This window comes from Pongo abelii, chromosome 7 (assembly GCF_028885655.2).
Source record: "Pongo abelii isolate AG06213 chromosome 7, NHGRI_mPonAbe1-v2.0_pri, whole genome shotgun sequence".
NCBI classification, from domain to species: Eukaryota; Metazoa; Chordata; class Mammalia; order Primates; family Hominidae; genus Pongo; species Pongo abelii.
Genome location: NC_071992.2, coordinates 117,760,169 through 117,777,224, shown reverse-complemented (window position 1 = coordinate 117,777,224; position 17,056 = coordinate 117,760,169). Strand labels below are relative to the sequence as shown.

Genomic DNA, 17,056 nt, shown 5'->3' with positions numbered 1-17,056 from the left:
CCCAAGAATTAAATTGACATAAGACAGATCAACAGGAGAAAAACATACAAATTTAATACAAGTTTTATATGACCCAGGAGCCCTCCTCATAAGGAAATGAAGACCCAAAGAAGTGACAAAACCTAAATGCTTCTACATTAGATAGAACAAAGACAGGCCATTGTGAAAAAGTAACTAAATTATGTGGGGGGGGGGGCATGGCAAAAGTAAGATATGAATTATTTTAACAAGGCCTGTTTGTATAGAATTCTTCCAGCCATGACTTTCCACCACAGAATGTTTCTTTTCTTTTGGTACAGAGAGGATGTCTTTCACATGGGAGTTTTTATCTCCTGTTTTCAGGAAGAAATTAGGGAGATTAGAGTCTCCTTCTTGTATACTGTTTTATAAGTGTGTTTTTCTCAAAATAATCCTTATACCACAGTGAAATATTTTGGGATGCATATTCTGCCACCTTTCAGTATCCATTACCATAAAAATACTCTGCTCCATCTATGTAAATCTCCCTCCCTCTGACCCTCTGGAAACCACTGATCTTTTTATTGTATCCATAGTTTTGCCTTTTTAAAATAATGTCTTATAGTTGGAATCATACGGTATGTAGCCTTTTCATATTGGCTTCTTTCATTTAGTAATATGTATTTAAGGACCCTCCCTGTCTTTTCATGGTTTTGTAGCTCATTCTTTTTTAGCACTAAATAATATTGCATTGTCTGGATGTACCACAGTTTATCCACTCACGTACTGAAGGACATCTTTGTTGTTTCAAGTTTTGGCAATTATGAATAAAGCTACTAGAAACACCTGTGTGCAGGTTTTTGTGTGGACATCAGTTTTCAGCTTATTTAGGTAAATACCAAGGAGTGTGATTGCTAGATCATATATTAAGAGTATGTTTAGTTTTGTAAGAAACTGTCAAACTGACTTCCACAGTGACTGTACTGTTTTGCATTCCAGCAATGAATGGGAGTTCCTGTTGCTCCACATCCTCACCAGCACTTGGTGATGTCAGTGTTCCATATTTTGGCCATTCTAATAGATGTGTTGTAGTATCTCATTTTAATTTACATTCCCCTGATGACATCTAATGTGAAGCATCTTTTCATATGCTTATTTGCCATCTGCATATCTTGTTTGGTGAGATATCTGTTAATAGTCTTTGGGCCATATTTTAATCAAGTTTTTTCTTTTCTTATTGTTGAGTTTTAAGAGTCCTTTTTCTAGATTTATTGTTTGTATGTGGATCTCCAGTTGTTCTAGCACCATTTGTTGAAAGACTATCTGTGCTCTATTGTATTGCCTTTTCTCCTTCGCCAAAAATCAGATGACTGTATTTATGTGGGTCTATTTTTGAGATCTCCATTCTGTTCCATTGATCTATTTGTCCACTTTCACCAGTACCACACTGTCTTATTACTGTAGCTTTATAGTAAGACCTGAAGTCAGTTAATGTCAGTCCTCCAACTCTGTTCTTCTCCTTCAATATTGGCTGGCTATTCTGGGTCTTTTGCCTCTCCATATAAACTTTATAATAAGTTTGTCAATATCCACTAAATAACATGCTGGAAATTTGATTGGGATTGCTTTGAATCTATAGATCAAGTTAGGAAGAACTGACATCTTGACAATATTGAGTCTTCCTATCCATAAACATGGAATATCTCTTTATTTATTTAGTTCTTTGATTTTGTTCATCAAAGTTTTATAGTTTTCCTCATAAAGATCTCGTACATATTTGTTAGATTTATGCCTAAGTATTTCATTTTGGAGGATGCCAATGTAAATGGTATTGTGTTTTTAATTTCAAATTTTATTTGTTCGTTGGTGGTATATAAAAAAGTAATTAACTTTGTATCCTGAAACCTTGCTATAATCCCTTATTAGTACAGGAGTTTTTTGTTGATTCTTTTGGCTTTCCTACTTAGATGATCATGTCACCTGCAAACAAAGTTTTATTTCATCCTTCCCAATCTGTCTACCTTTTGTTTCTTTTTCTTATTGCATCATTCCAGTATGATGTTGCAAATAAGTAGAGACACCCTTGCCTTATTCCTGTTCTTAGTGGGAAGCTGTGAGTTTGTCACCTTAAGTATGATGCTAGCTGTAGGTTTTTTGTAGATATTCTTTGTCAAGTTAGGAACATCCCCCTCTATTCCCAGTTTACTGAGAGTTTTTAATCATGAGTAGGTGTTGAATTTTGTAAATACTTTTTTGATCTTTTGATATAATCGTGTGATATTTCTTTTTTAGCCTGTTGATGTAATTACATGAATTGATTTTAAATGTTAAACCATACCTAGCATAAATCCCATGTGGTTATGGAGTATAATTTTAAAAATATATTGTTGGATTCAATTTGCTAATTTTTTATTGAAGATTTTGCATCTATGTTTATGAAAGATATTAGTTCATAGTTTTTTTGTTATGTCTTTGGGTTTGGTACTAGGATAATGCTGGCCACATAGAATGAGTTAGGAAGTCTGCTTTCTTCTATACTCTGAATGAGGTCATTGAAAATTGGTATAACTTCTTCCTTAAATGTTTGGTAGAATTCACCAGTGAACCTATCTGGGCCTGGTGTTTTCTATTTTGTAAGGGTATTAATTATTGTTTCAATTTCTTTAATATATAATGGCCTATTCAGATTATTTATTTTGATGACATTTCCAGAGATACTTTTCCGAGTATAATCACCAGATTATCTTCAAGTCTGCACTTTTATGCAGTAAAAATGGGCAAGCATCTGACATGTGGGGAAGGATAGGGGGTCTTTTATGTATATGGACAGATTTTCACCATGAATTCTAATCTTGAGACTCTTCTATGGCAAAATCTGGACCAAACCCTATAATAAAAGCCATTTTAAAGATGTCTAGTTTCTGCAGATGTTCTATTTTCTGAGGGTGATCATGTGATGTTATTCAAGCCTTCCATGTACATTGTGCAAGCTGTGTAATGCAAAACCTGGGCGGCATTTACATACTGGTTTTTGTGCCAATAGAAAATATGTTCACTCTATAATGAGTATGTGTTACCTTTAGAAATGGGGGGGAAAATTTTAAACGGCTTTACTTAAAATATTTTAAATTGGTCTTGAAATCGAATGACATAGGTTTCAATCTGCCACTGACTAGCTGTGTATCCTTGAGCAAGTAACTCAGTTACCTCCTTGATATACTGGCTTACAAAACCCTCCCTAAGCTGTCCCATGTTTGCCCAGTTCATCATGTGCTCCTTACTCTTCTTAGCATTCTGGAATTCTGGTATCCTTTTCAATTCCTCTAACATGCCATGCTGCCGTGGTTTTAATCACACCTTTTTCTCTGCTCAGCACTTCTCCCAACTCCTCATCTGGCTCATTCCTCTTTCTTCTTGACTCAAAGGTCATATCCTTAGGGAGCCCTTCTGTAAAACTCAAGACTGAGTTAGATCCTCCTGGACAAGCACCAGTAGCTATCTTTCTGTATCACTCATTATTTATTAAATGTTTAAATTCTTCAATAACTGTATCATGAGGCCAAGGTCTGTGTCTTTCTTGTTCACTGCTATCTCCCCCAGCCTAACACAGTGCCTGCCACACAGAAAGCACCCATTGAAGATTTTCAAAGGAAAAAATGAACAAATGAACGGAGGTGGAAAATCTCCAAGTTTTCTTTCCATTTTTAGGAGTCAATGTCATTAATTCAGTAAAGAACAAAGATGTGCTGATTGTGTTTGTATGTGCTCATTTGCTTTCAAGTGATAGAACACCCACTCAAACTGGCTTAGGAAAAAAGAGGAATTATTGGTATGATATTGAGGTGGCTCAGAGAATCTGAAGAGGAATTGTAGGAACTACAGAGGCCCTGAGGAGTTCAGAGACTGTAACTGGGAACTCCTGCTGGTAGAAATCTGACTTCAAGCCCCTAATTCTTTTAGAAGGTTCCATTGTTACTCAATCCCAAGTGGACAGACTTCATGGGTCATATATCTTCCTTTTATCCATTATTCTTTTCCTCTGATGAGGGTAACTCCCTATTGTCTCTCAGTTACCATTTTTGTTTTGACTCTCTTTACTGTCAACTGAGGATTTCAGGGTGAAGTTTCTTATGAAAAATTGCTTGGAGAAAAAGCCAGTGTCAAGTCTTGATGTTCTGGAAATTTTTTTTTAGTCCTTCCCAGCCATGACACAAAGTGGATCCAGACTGTCTGGGCTCTCACTTCTCTTTAGTTAAGTTGCTGAGCTCAGGGGATATTGACTTTACATTATGGAAAACTCAATAACTGAACATCTCATTTTGGATGTAGAAAAATTTAGGCCCTAAAAGCTTTAGTGATGAGCTTGATTCATAGACTGCTTTGGTGATGGTAGTAAGGGGCTGGATTTTATTCCTGAGTCTCTACCCGGTGCCCTTTGAATGACCACACTGCCTCTTGAGAGAGAACTTGCATTTGGTTCTTTGGTTGATAACTACTTAGAAAACCGATATTGTCATTTTCCACAGATAAGAGTATGGAAAAGCAACATAGCCTCAAGGCAGGTTTAACAGGACAGATTCCCAGGATAGCTGTGTAAATTAACCATCCCACTCCATTCTGAGAACAAATCTTTTCCGCAATGCTAGATTTGAATTGTAGATGATAGAAAAAGAGCAGTGCAGTTGTTTGATTTCTTTTCTTGCTTGTGTTTAGCACGTTCTCTGATATAAGCCACATAGGCCAGTTCTTGAAAATTGTCAATGCAATTTAAGTCCTTTTGTAAATAGAAATTCTAGAATCAGAGGACTTGACAGAAACTACCAAAAGCCAACTAGGCAACCTTTTACCTCTGGGAGGCCTGTTGTGAAGACCCTGCAGTAGGTTTTTCAGTAGTGGGTTCACTCCCAGCTGGAAGGAACATCTCCCTCCCCTGAGGCCCCGCAGCACTTTGCTGTACTTCTCTTGGGATACTTAAACTCTCTCCCATTTTCTTCCCTGTTACCGTTTTAAGTGCTTGTCTTTGCTTCTTCCATAAAGTCTTGCTCAGAACATGCACTAAGCACGCATTTGTTGCCTGTATTAATTTCCTATTGCTGTTATAACAAGTTATCACAAACTTGGTGGCTTTAAGCAATGCAAATTTACCGTATTACAGTACTAGAGGTCAGAGCTCCAAAATGGTCTCACTGGGCTACGGTGTAGGCAGGCTTTGTTCAATTCTGTAGCCTCTAGGAGAGGATCAACTTCCTTTCCTTTTCCAGCTTCTAGAGGCTGCCTACATCTTTGGCTCATGGCCCCTTCCTCCATCTTCATAGCCAACTGCAGTGGTCCAAGACCCTCTTATGCTGCCTTATTTCTACCTTCTTCTTCCACTTGGAAGAACTCTTGTGATTACATTGGGGTCACTGTATAATTCAGGATAATCTCTCTATTTTAAGGTCAGCTGATTGGCAACTTTAATTCCTCTTTGACATGTGAAATAACATACTCACAGTTTCCAGGGATTAGGACATGGACACATGGGGGGCAGGTACAGGGGAGCATGAATCTGCTTATCACATTGCCCAAACACAACTGAAATCAGTAGTCTGACTATTGGAACAATATTGATGGCTGCTTCCTTTATTCAAGTGGCTTTCTGATAATTCATAATAAACTTTTTTTCTGAAATTGATTTTTAAAAATATTCCCAGGAGGGGATAGTTATGTTTTAAATGTCCTAATTAATTATTTTTCTGCATTAGGATTTTTATATATTTGATTTTATTAAAGCAAGATTCACCTCTATTACAGTGTTAGAACATTGATTTATATAAATCTGTGTAAGGGTTATGATAGAAAAGCTTTTGCATTAAAAAAAGAACTAGGCATTAGCAGCTCTTGGAGTATGTGGTGTGTGCTTTTTTAGGGAAAGCTTTTTTAGAAGAGATGCTAATATCAGCAAAGTAATAAACTAATGTCCTATTTCCTCTCTCTTGTAAAAAAATAAATTTAATAGGCTAAATATTATCCTAGGCTGTGGTTTATACTGCCATCAGATGCTACTAAATGGAAATTTGGGTTATGAAAATATAAATATAAATTCATAATTCTCCTGATGTTAAGAACTGTTATAATTTACTGACTAAGGAATTGAGTGGAAGCAGAAAAATCACATTTCTAGCAGATCCATTTTTTAGAAAGCATAACTTAGGGTAAACTGGACCTTAAATAGCACATTTCTTAATTATTCTCCTTAATTATGGAGAGTAGCTCTTTCAGTCTAACTGTACCAGATACACTGCTAAATTTGAACATTACTTCTTATAACCACCCTGCAAGGTAGTTACTAATATTGCCAACTTACAGACAATACAATCAAGGCATAAAGGGGTTGAGTAAATTGTCCTAAAGTCACAGAGATAAAAAGTCATATTTGGGGAGTCCACATTTAATTCAGAGTGTGCCTGACTTCAAAGTTTATACTCTTTCTATTATAACACAGCAAGAGTCCTTGGTGACAACATTTTGCACAGAAACTCAACAAAATATGTGACTTTAGGCTGGAGATCAATTTTAGAATTGCTTCTCTGTTCTTGTTTGTAGGCGTTGTACTGTCAACACAGGCACCACACGGAAAGAATCTACATTTATCACTCTGCTCAGCCCTACTTCCTCATTCTTTGGAACAGAGAGAAATAGAATTTGTGATGATTTGTAAAAGTCAGATTTATAAATGTACAGTAGTGTCAGCCTGACAGCAAAGAGAGACTCATGGTCTTGAAACAATCTTTAAAAAAAAGAGAGCAGGCCAAGTGCGGTGGCTCACACCTGTAATCCCAGCACTTTGGGAGGCTGAGGCAGGCAGATCACTTGAGGTCAGGAGTTCAAGACCAGTCTGGCCAACATGGTGAAACCCCATCTCTAATAAAAATACAAAAATTAGCTGGGTGTGGTGGCACATGCCTGTAATCCCAGCTACAGGAGGCTGAGGCAGGAGAATCACTGCAACCCGGGGGATGAAGGTTGCAGTGAACTGAGATCATGCCACTGCACTCCAGCCTGCACAACAGAGTGAGACTCTGTCTCAGATAAATAAATAGAAATTAAAAAGCAAAAACACAGATTCTATTATAACATTTGCGATAATTGTACTGGATGCTGTTGATGGAAAAATAATATTTTGTAACTTTCCTTTTATATGGGAGATTAAATATAAAGAGGTGATGTGTGGACCATTTTCTTAGAAAACAAATCCTTAGTTTCCTGTGAGAAACTCTCTGTCTCTGAGAAAAGAATTATTTACCTCATTCAAACTGCAAAAAGGCAGACAGGGTGAAAGAAGAGGCCATTTTTACTCCTGTAGTGATTTTGATGTCTCTTTTCTTCTTTTTCTTAGACATCAATCCATATGACTCTTCCATGTCCAGGAAGACTTTAAAGAGTCTTTGCATGAACATTACCAAATACTAATTAAAGTTTACTAATTTAATACTCGGAGAAATAAAGAGCTGTTTTCCAGTATTTCTTCTGCAATGTTTTTAGAATGCACTTCTATTTTCTTCTTTAGGTACTCCTGGAAATTTTATAACATTCCACAGCTTATTAAACGTGTGATATTTCACCTGCACAAGATGTTTTTGATGGTGGACACGCTAACAGTTGGGAATAGGTTTGGCATGTAATAGTGGTATCGTAAATAAAATGGAAATCTCCCTCTTTCTCTCTGTCTCTCCCTCCCTCTCTCTCTCATGTAAAAGTCCATAGAAAAGCAATGTAGCCTTGAAATGGCAGCTTTTCTCCATGAAGTCTTCAGGAACCTAAGCTTCTTCCAGCTTACAGCCCCGCCATCCATCTTTAGGGTGTAAAGCCCACTTCCTCCTGGTCTACAGTGGTAGTCACCATACTCATGGTCCCAAGCAGTAGAATGGTAAAAGGAATTAACATAAAAAGGGGGCAAAAGGCTTAGACAAGTTTGTTTGCCTATTTGTTTTTAAGGAAAATTCTGGAAGCTACCACATGACATATCTGTTTACATCCTATTGGCCTGTTCTTAATCATAAAGCCACAGAGCTAGAAGGGGAGTTAGGAAATGTCTTTATTCTTCACAGCTATTAACAAGTTAAAGATTCTATATCTATGGAACAAAGAGAAAATGTATATTAGAGGACAATTAGCAACTGCTGCCACAGACGTAATAGCTGCTCGTTGAGATCTCTGAAGGGCAGTCATGTGAACATAGCATCAAAGAGAAAAACGTAAATCTTACAGTAAAGTTTTAGGGAGGAGACATTTGGTTCATCATAAGGAACCTTCTAACAGAGTAGTTCCACAATTGTAAGACCTGACATTTTGTAATGGAGAGCTCACCGTTACTGGAAAGTATTCAAGCAGCAGGTGCTTACTACTCCTTAGTGATAGTGTAGAGGGGATTTCTTCACTGAAAGGTAGATAGGACTGGGTGACCACTAAGGTATCTTCTAGAGCCTGTGAAATCTGTTATTTCTTAACAGCTGTAAGATCTGTAATTATGTTCCCTTTTTATCACAGATATTGGTAATTTGAGACTTCTTTCTCTTTTTTTCTTGATTACTCTTCTAATGAGTTATTACTTCTATTAATTTGTTCAAAGTACCAACTTCTGTCTTCTCATTTTTCTCTATTATACATTGTTTTCCGTTCCATAATTTCTTCTCATTTTATTATTTCCTTCCTTCTACTTTCTTTAGTTTTATGATGCTCTTCTTTTCCCAACTATGAGATAGAAATTTAAATCATGGATTGTCAGCCATTTTAAAAATTAAATGCTTTTATTAATTCAAGGTCAAAGAAAATAGAATTGTGAAAGTGCTATATAAATTATAAAGCACAATACAAGGGTACTATTTTTACCAGTATTTCAGTAACTTCGCTGTAACCCTTTATGACTACAGGTGATGGTGATTTGGAAGATTTTTGTGTCTGCTTCTAACAGTTTGTATGTGCCTTTCAGATGTCAGTTTTGCTTTCCTGAGCACCTTGGCTTTATTCTACTTTGCTGTGTCTATTGGGTTGTAAAGCCAGATAACCCTATTAATAAGGTGTTGAATTAATATCAAAATTCTTTGGCTTTTTGATCCTGGGCAAATGATTTAATTTCTCTGGTGTACGTTTCTGCACCTTTTCTGGTTCTCTGTTTATCCCTGTGGATTTAAATTACCATATGGTGTTATTTTCTGACTCTAATACAGCTTTGCTCTTCCCCCTTTTCCTTTGTGCTGTTGTTGTTGAATATTTTACAACAATATTTTACAATTCTATATATTACAACTCCAATATACAATTATATATATAGTTTTATACAATTGCTTTTTTAATGAGCCAAGAGAAGAAAGAAGAAGAAATATGCATTTATGACATCTTTTATAATTACACAATTACCTTTTCTGATACTCTTTCTATCTGAGGTCACTTGCTTTAAGCATGAAGAACTTCCATGAGTATTTCTTGTGAAGTAGATCTAGTATCAATGTATTTGGTCTGTTTTTGTTTATCTAGGAATATCTTTATTTTTGCCTTCATTTTTGAAAGATAGTTTTGCTGGATATAGGCTTCTTGGTTGACAGCTGTCTTCTTTCAGCACTTTAAATATGTAATCCCACTGGCTTCTGGCCTCCATTGTTTCTGCTAAGTCAGTTGTTAATCTTATTAAGGTTTCCTTACATGTAATGAGCCATTTTTCTCTTGCTCCTTTCAATTTTTTTGTCTTCATCTTTCAGCATTTTAACTATGATATGTCTGGGTGTGGATCTATTTGTATTTATCCTGTTTGGAGTTCATTAGCTTCTTTAATGTGTACATTAATGATTTTATTTAAATTGGGAATTGTGTGCATAGGTGCATATGTTTTATACACATATTGATGTCCCATAATTCTTTGAAGCTGTCTCTGTTCATTTTCTTCATTCTTTTTCTTTCTGCTCTTCAGATTGCATGTTCTCTACCAACCTATTTTCAGCCTCACTCATTCTTTTTTCCACCTATTTAAATCTACTATCATTTCTCTGTAGTGAAATTTTCATTTCAGTTATTCTACTTTTAAGCTCTGGCATTTCCAGTTGGTTTTTAAATATAATTTCTATCTCTTTATTGATATTCTCTATTTGATGAGGTATTGTCAGTGTAGCCTCTTTTACTTCATAAAGTATGGTTTTCTTTAGTTCTTTTAACATATTTATAATAGCTGCTTTGAAGTCTTTTTAAAATATGACATCTAAATCATCTCACAGATAGTTTCTGTGTCTGCTTTTTTTCCTGTGTATGAGTTACATTTTCCTTTTTCTTTGCATGTCTCATGACTTTTCATTAAAAGCTGGACCTTTAAGGTAATATAGTATAGCAATTTGGGATTCTGATTCTTCTCTCTTCTCTGGAGTTTCTGTTGCTGTTTGCTTGGGGGTTTTTTGTTGTTGTTTTTAATGACTTAATTAAACTATTTTAGTGAGGTCTATTTTCCCTACACTGCAAAGCCTTTACTATTTATTTTCAGAGGGCACAGCCTTGGGCATACTCACATCACCCTGGAATGACTGGTTTTGGTAGAGCTATATTTGGCCTTCTCTTTCCCAGTCTCTCTGTTATATGGTCTGCTTCATTTGATATCACACCCAGCTGTTAGGCTCCACTAATTTTTTGCTGATTTTTCTAGTATTTCTTAAAATGCTCTTGGGCATAAATTATTGAAGTCTGATCCAATTAAATTCATCCAGTGAAGTTCTGGCGGTTGATATTTGAGGTTTGTTCTCATCCCAGGAAGGATCTTTTTAGCCATCTCCTTTCCTAGTTCTCTTTGATAAACTAGCCGGTCTACAGGTTAGCTTTTGCTCTTCTATAGTTATCCACCTCCTCTCAATTGTTTACCATCAAAATCTCCATTGTTTTCGAGAGCACCCTTAAACTTGAACTTTTACACACTCTATTACAAATAAAGTCAGCTCCTTTGGGGAGGGCTTCAGAGCTCTCTGTTCTTATGGACGGCCTCTCCATCTGGGAAAAATTTCTGAGTAACTGCTTTAGGCATGAGGCAGTGATAGTAGTTTCTAGTCTTCTCGAATTGCCTTCCCTGGCATAGAACCTCTACTCTAAAAGCAAGCTGCATTGAGGGCAATACAAGCCCTGGTATTTTTGATCTGCTGTGCCTAGAGTAGAGTCTCTGCCTTATGAATGGAGGATAGATAGAACAAGGGAGTCCCCAACCTCTTGGGTGCACTCACTAACCTTAGAGCTGGAGAAAGGCTGGTGTCCTACTTTTCCAGTGGAGATAATTATATTCCTTGACTGAGAGCTAATGGGAAAAGGAGGCCAAACTTATTGGCCACATCTTCTCAAGAGAGGAGCTTTTATCAAACTGAGCTGAGGGTTAAGGAGGAACTGGATCTTAATTCAAGTGCTCCAGATCCTCAGTGTTCTTTCAGAGTTTTAGTATATTTTCTTGAATAAATGTTTCTTCATTGTCTATATGCCCTTAGAATGATTATTATGGACTTTATATATATGTTTTTAAAAAGTATTTTCACAAGTTATACTTAAGTCATTGGGGAACAGGTCCATGGAGCTTTTCAAAGTGCCACTTCAAAAGTAGAACCTCAGTTTTAACATAAACATATATGTGCCTTGTCATTAAGTAGTGCTGCATGTAAGTTTTGATATATTTTTGTCATTCAGTTCAAAACGTTTCTAGGTTGCAGTGTACAGGCATTTCTCAAAGATATTGCAGGTTTGATTCCAGGCCACTGCAATAAAGTGAAAGTGAACATTACAATAAAGTGAGTCACACAAATGTTTTGGTTTCTCGGTACATATAAAAGTTATGTTTATGCTATACAGTAATCTATTAAGTGTGAAATGGCATTATGTTTTTAAAAGCATTATATTTTAACTATTTATATATAATTAATTAGATATTAATTTATTAATTATATTATATGATAATTATGTTATACTAATATTATATTAGTTAATATATTATATTGATTATTATATAATTCAATTATATTGATTATTATATAATTTAATTATATTAATTATATATTATATAATAATATCTTAGTTTTATATTACATAATTAATTATATCAATTATATATTACATAATAGTTATAAATAGTATATATTTAGAAATAATGCACTTTTATAGATTATTGGAATATAAAATATTATTTTCTAAAATTGCTAATTTTTAGAAAATAATTTTTCTAAAAATGCTAATAATGCATTTTCACAGATTACTGTTATATAAAAAATTATTTTCTAAAAATTACTAATGATCATTTGAGCCTTCAGCAAGTTCTAATCTTTTTGCTGGTGGAGTGTCTTGCCCCAGTGTTGATGGCTGCTGACTGATCAGGCTGGCGATTGCTGAAGGTTGGGGTGGCTATGGCTATTTCTTAAAATAAGACAACAGTGAAGTTTACCACATCAGTTGGCTCTTCCTTTCATCATGGATTTCACTGTAGCATGAAGTGCTGTTTGATGGCATTTACCCATAGTAGAAAATTGGAATCAATCCTCTCAAACCTTACTGCTGCTTTGTCAACATACTTTATGTAATACTCTGAATCTTTTATTGTCATTCAACAACATTCACAGCATCTTCACCAGAAATAGATTCCATCTCAAGAAACCACTTTCATCTGCAGTTACCTCCTCCACTGAAGTCTTCAACCCCTATAGGAAGTCATCCATGAAGGTTAGACTCAACTTCTCCCAAACTCCTGTTAATATTGATATTTTGGCCTCCTCCCATGAATCATGAATCTTCTTAATGTTATCTAGAATAATTACTCTTATCCAGAAGGTTTTCAATTTACTTTGCCCAGATCCATCAGAAGAATCACTATTTATATACTTTAAGAGCTATAGTCTTATGAAATGCACTTGTTAAATAATAAGACTTGAAGGTTGAAATTACTTCTTGATCCATGGGCCGCAGAATGGATGTTGTGTTACCAGGCATGAAAACAACATTAATCTCCTTGTATATCTCCATCAGAGCTCTTGAGTGACCAGGTGCATTGTCAATTACCAGTAATATTTTGAAAGGGATCTTTTTTTCTGAGCAGGAGGTCTCAATAATGGGCTTAACATAGTTAGTAACCCATGCTGTAAACAGATGTACTGTGATCCAGGCTTTGTTCCATTTATGGAGCACAGGCAGAGTAGACTTAGCATAATTCTTAAGAGCCCTACAATTTTTTGGAATGGTAAATGAGCACTGACTTCAAGTTAAAGTTACCACTTGCATTAGCCCCTAACAAAAGAGTCAGCCTGTTTATTAAAGACTTGAAGCCAGCCATTGACTTCTCTCTAGCTATGAAAGTTCTAGATAGTATCTTCTTCCAATCAGAGGCAATTTCATCCACATTGAAAATCTGTTTTGAAGTGTAGTTACCTTCATCAATGATCTTAGCTAGATCTTCTGCATAACTTGCTGCAGCTTCTCCATCAGCACTTGCTGCTTCATCTTGCATTTTTTTTTTTTTTTGAGCAGCAGCAAGATTTATTGCAAAGAGCGAAAGAACAAAGCTTCCACAGTGTGGAAGGAGACCCGAGCGGGTTGCCCTCATCTTGTACTTTTATGTTATGGAGATGGCTTCTTTCCTTAAACCTCATGAACCTTTGCTAGATTCAAAGTTTTATTCTGCATTTTCTGTACCTCTCTCAGCCTTTATAGAATTGAAGAGAGTTAGGGACTGGCTTAAGAACAGACTTTGGCTTAAGGAAATGTTGTGGCTAATTTGATCTTCTCTCCAGGCTACTAAAACTTTCTACATATGAACATAAAGCTGTTTTGCTTTTTTTTTTTTTTTTAATCATTCATGTGTTCACTGTAGTAGCATTTTAAATTTCCTTCACGATCTTTTTCTTTGCAGTATAGTTGGCTGTTTGGCACAAGAGGCTTAGTTTTCAGCCTATCTTGGCTTTCAACACGCTTTTCTCACTAAGTCTAATCATTTCTAGCTTTTAAGTTAAAGTGAGAGACAGGCAACTCTTCCTTTCACTTGAACTCTTAGAGGCCATTGTGGGATTATTAATTTAACACTGTTGTATCTCGGAGAATAGGGAAGCTCTAGGGGAGGGAGAGAGATGAGGGAAGGCCAATCAACGGAGCAGTCAGAACACACACATCTATCAATTAAGTTTTTCATCTTTTATGGGCATGGTTTGTGGTGCCCCAAAGCAATTACAAAAGTAACGTCAAAGATCACTGATTACTGATTACTGATCACCATAACAGATGAAAAATGTTTAAAAACATTGCAAGAATTACCCAGATGTGACACAGAGACATGATTTGAGCTCATGCTGTTGGAGAATCAGCACGGCTAGCCTTCCTTGATGCAGGGTTGCCACAAACGTTCAGTTTGTAAAGATCACAGTATGTGTGAAGCACAGTAAAGCGAAGCACAATAAGAGGAAGTATGTTGGCCGGGCGCGGTGGTTCACGCCTGTAATCCCGGCACTTCGGGAGGCCGAGGCGGGCGGATCACGAGGTCAGGAGATGGAGACCATCCTGGCTAACACGGTGAAACCCCGTCTGTACTAAAAATACAAAAAATTAGCTGGGCATGGTGGCGGGCACATGTAGTCCCAGCTACTTGGGAGGCCGAGGCAGGAGAATGGCGTGAACCCGGGAGACGGAGCTCGCAGTGAGCCGAGATAGTGCCACTGCACTCCAGCCTGGGCCACAGAGGCAGATTCCGTCTCAAAAAAAAAAAAAAAAAAAAGGAAGTGTGCTTGTAAATCATACAGACGTGGCTTTAACCCATGGACGACTGAGAAATGCATTGCTTAATTTCCATTCAGGGATTCTCTATTTGTCTTTCTAATATTGATTCCTAGCTTTAATCCACTGTTTGCAAAGAGTATTCTCTGTGATTTCAGTCATTTATAATGTGTCAAGACCTTACTTGTGGCCCAGCATGTAGCCAATTTTGGTGAATACATTTGAAAAAAAAAATGTGTATTTTGCAATTTTTGAGGTCACTGTTTTTCAAATATTGACTAATATATTAATTAGGTCAAATTGGTTAATTTTGTAATTTAAATCTATATTTCTACTTTTTTCTGCTGGTTGTGTAAGTTACCGAGAAAGATGTTTAAATTAAGACTATGTTTGTGATTTTTAAAATTTATCTTGATGCTATTAAATGTGTACATATTTGGAAAGGTAAATTATGAAGTATTTATATCTTTAGTAGTATTTCTTGCTTATATTTCTATAAAGTACTATATCTATAAAGTACTCTTTCTTTCTCTTTCTTTCTTTTTCCTCCTTCCTTCCTCTTTCCTTTCCCTTTCCCTTTTCCTTTTTCCTTTCCTTTCCTTTCTTTCCTTCATCCTTTCCCTTTCCTTCCTTCTTTTCTTTCCTTCCTCTTCTCCCCTCCTTTCCCCTCCCCCTTTTTCCCCCTCCCCTCTTCTCCCCCTCCCCTCTTTTCCCTTCCTCTCCCTTACCCTTCTCTCCCCTCCCCTCCCCTTTTTCCCCCTCCCCTCTCCCCTCCCCTCCCCTTTTTTCCCCCTCCCCTCTCCCCTCCCCTCCCCTTTTTTCCCCCCTCCCCTCCCCTCCCCTCCCCACCTCTCCTCTCCTCCACAACCATAGCTCACTGCTGCCTCAACTTCCTGGGTTCAAGTGATCCTCTTGTCTCAGCCTCTAGTAGCTATAAAGTATTATGTATTGATAGTAATATTGCTACACCAGCTGTGTCTTGGTAGAGTTTGTGTGATATATATGTATCTATCTTTCTACTTTTAGCCTTTCTGTACTCTTGATTTCAAAGTGTGTCTCTTGCATACAGCAAAGAATTAGACTATATCTATTAATACAGTATGATGTTTATTTTCTTTTAATTGCAATATTTGGTCAGTTTATATATTATGGTAATTATTGATATGTTTAAGATTACATCTTTAATCTTATCATTTCTTTCTATTATCTTGTTATTTATTGCTCTTTTTTCCTCCTTTCTTCTTTGGGGAATCAAGTAATTTTTAAAATTATTTTTTCTGCTCTATTAGCTTTTTAGCAGTATGTTCTTTAGTTTTTTTGTTTGTTTGTTTGTTTTTAGTAGCTACTGCAAGGATTACATTGTACCTAATAAGGGACTATTTGTACTTATACAAGAATGCAAGAGTCTTAGGACACTTTAATTCTATTCATCTCTTTTACTTTTGTGCTAATATTCTGTATTTGGAATCTACATTTATTTTATATCCCACACATTCTAATTTTATAAAATTCATATTTCTTTAGGTTTATCTATATATTTTCCCTTTCTATATGTCTGTGTTTCCATCTGGAATCATTTTTCTTATGCCTAAATGACTCTTGAGAAATTTGGTGTGATTCTGTTGGAATTAATTCTCTCAGTTTTTTACTGAAAATATTTTATCTCACCTTCATTTAAAAAATTCTAATTAAACTTTTATCTTGAAATAAATGTAGATTCACATACAGTTGTAAGAATAATACAGCGAGAACCCATATGCCTTTTACTCATTTTCTTCCAAAGGTAACATCTTGCAAAACTGCAGTAAAAAATTACAATCAGGATATTGATATTGATACAGTCAAGATACAGAAGGTGTCCAGTGCACAAGGGTCCTACTTGCTACCCTTTACAGCCAGGGTACTTTCCTGGCTTCCCTACCTGCTCCTTAACCCCTTGCAACTACTCATCTATTTTTTATTTTGATAATTTTGTCATATCAAGAATGTTACGGAAGTGGATTCATACAGTGTGTGAACTTTTGAGACTTGTTTTTCTGCTCTTTAAAATTCTCTGGATATTCATGCTGGCTTTTGTATGCATAAGTCATTCATTCAATTTTAGTACTAAGTAGTATTCCATCGTATGGATATAGTACAGTTCATTTACTTATTCATCCACCCAAAGCCTCTGGGTGTTCTTGGCTGTCACAAAGCTAGCTGCTATAAGCAAGCAGGTTCATGTTTTTGTGTTAGTGTGTCTTCATTTCTCTGGAATGTCCAAGTGCAATTGCTGAGTTGCATGATAGTAACTTGTTTAATTTTTCAAAGCAACTGCCAAATTGTTTTTCATAGTAGCTTTATTGGTTTACATTCC

General features: G+C 36.1%; 1 protein-coding gene across 1 annotated transcript in view; it reads left to right on the top strand.

Annotated features, from left to right (window-relative positions):
• NCALD (neurocalcin delta) overlaps positions 1-17,056 on the top strand; it is a gene marked incomplete at its 5' end in the record, with an annotated part of 333,310 nt that overhangs the window by 200,140 nt on the left and 116,114 nt on the right.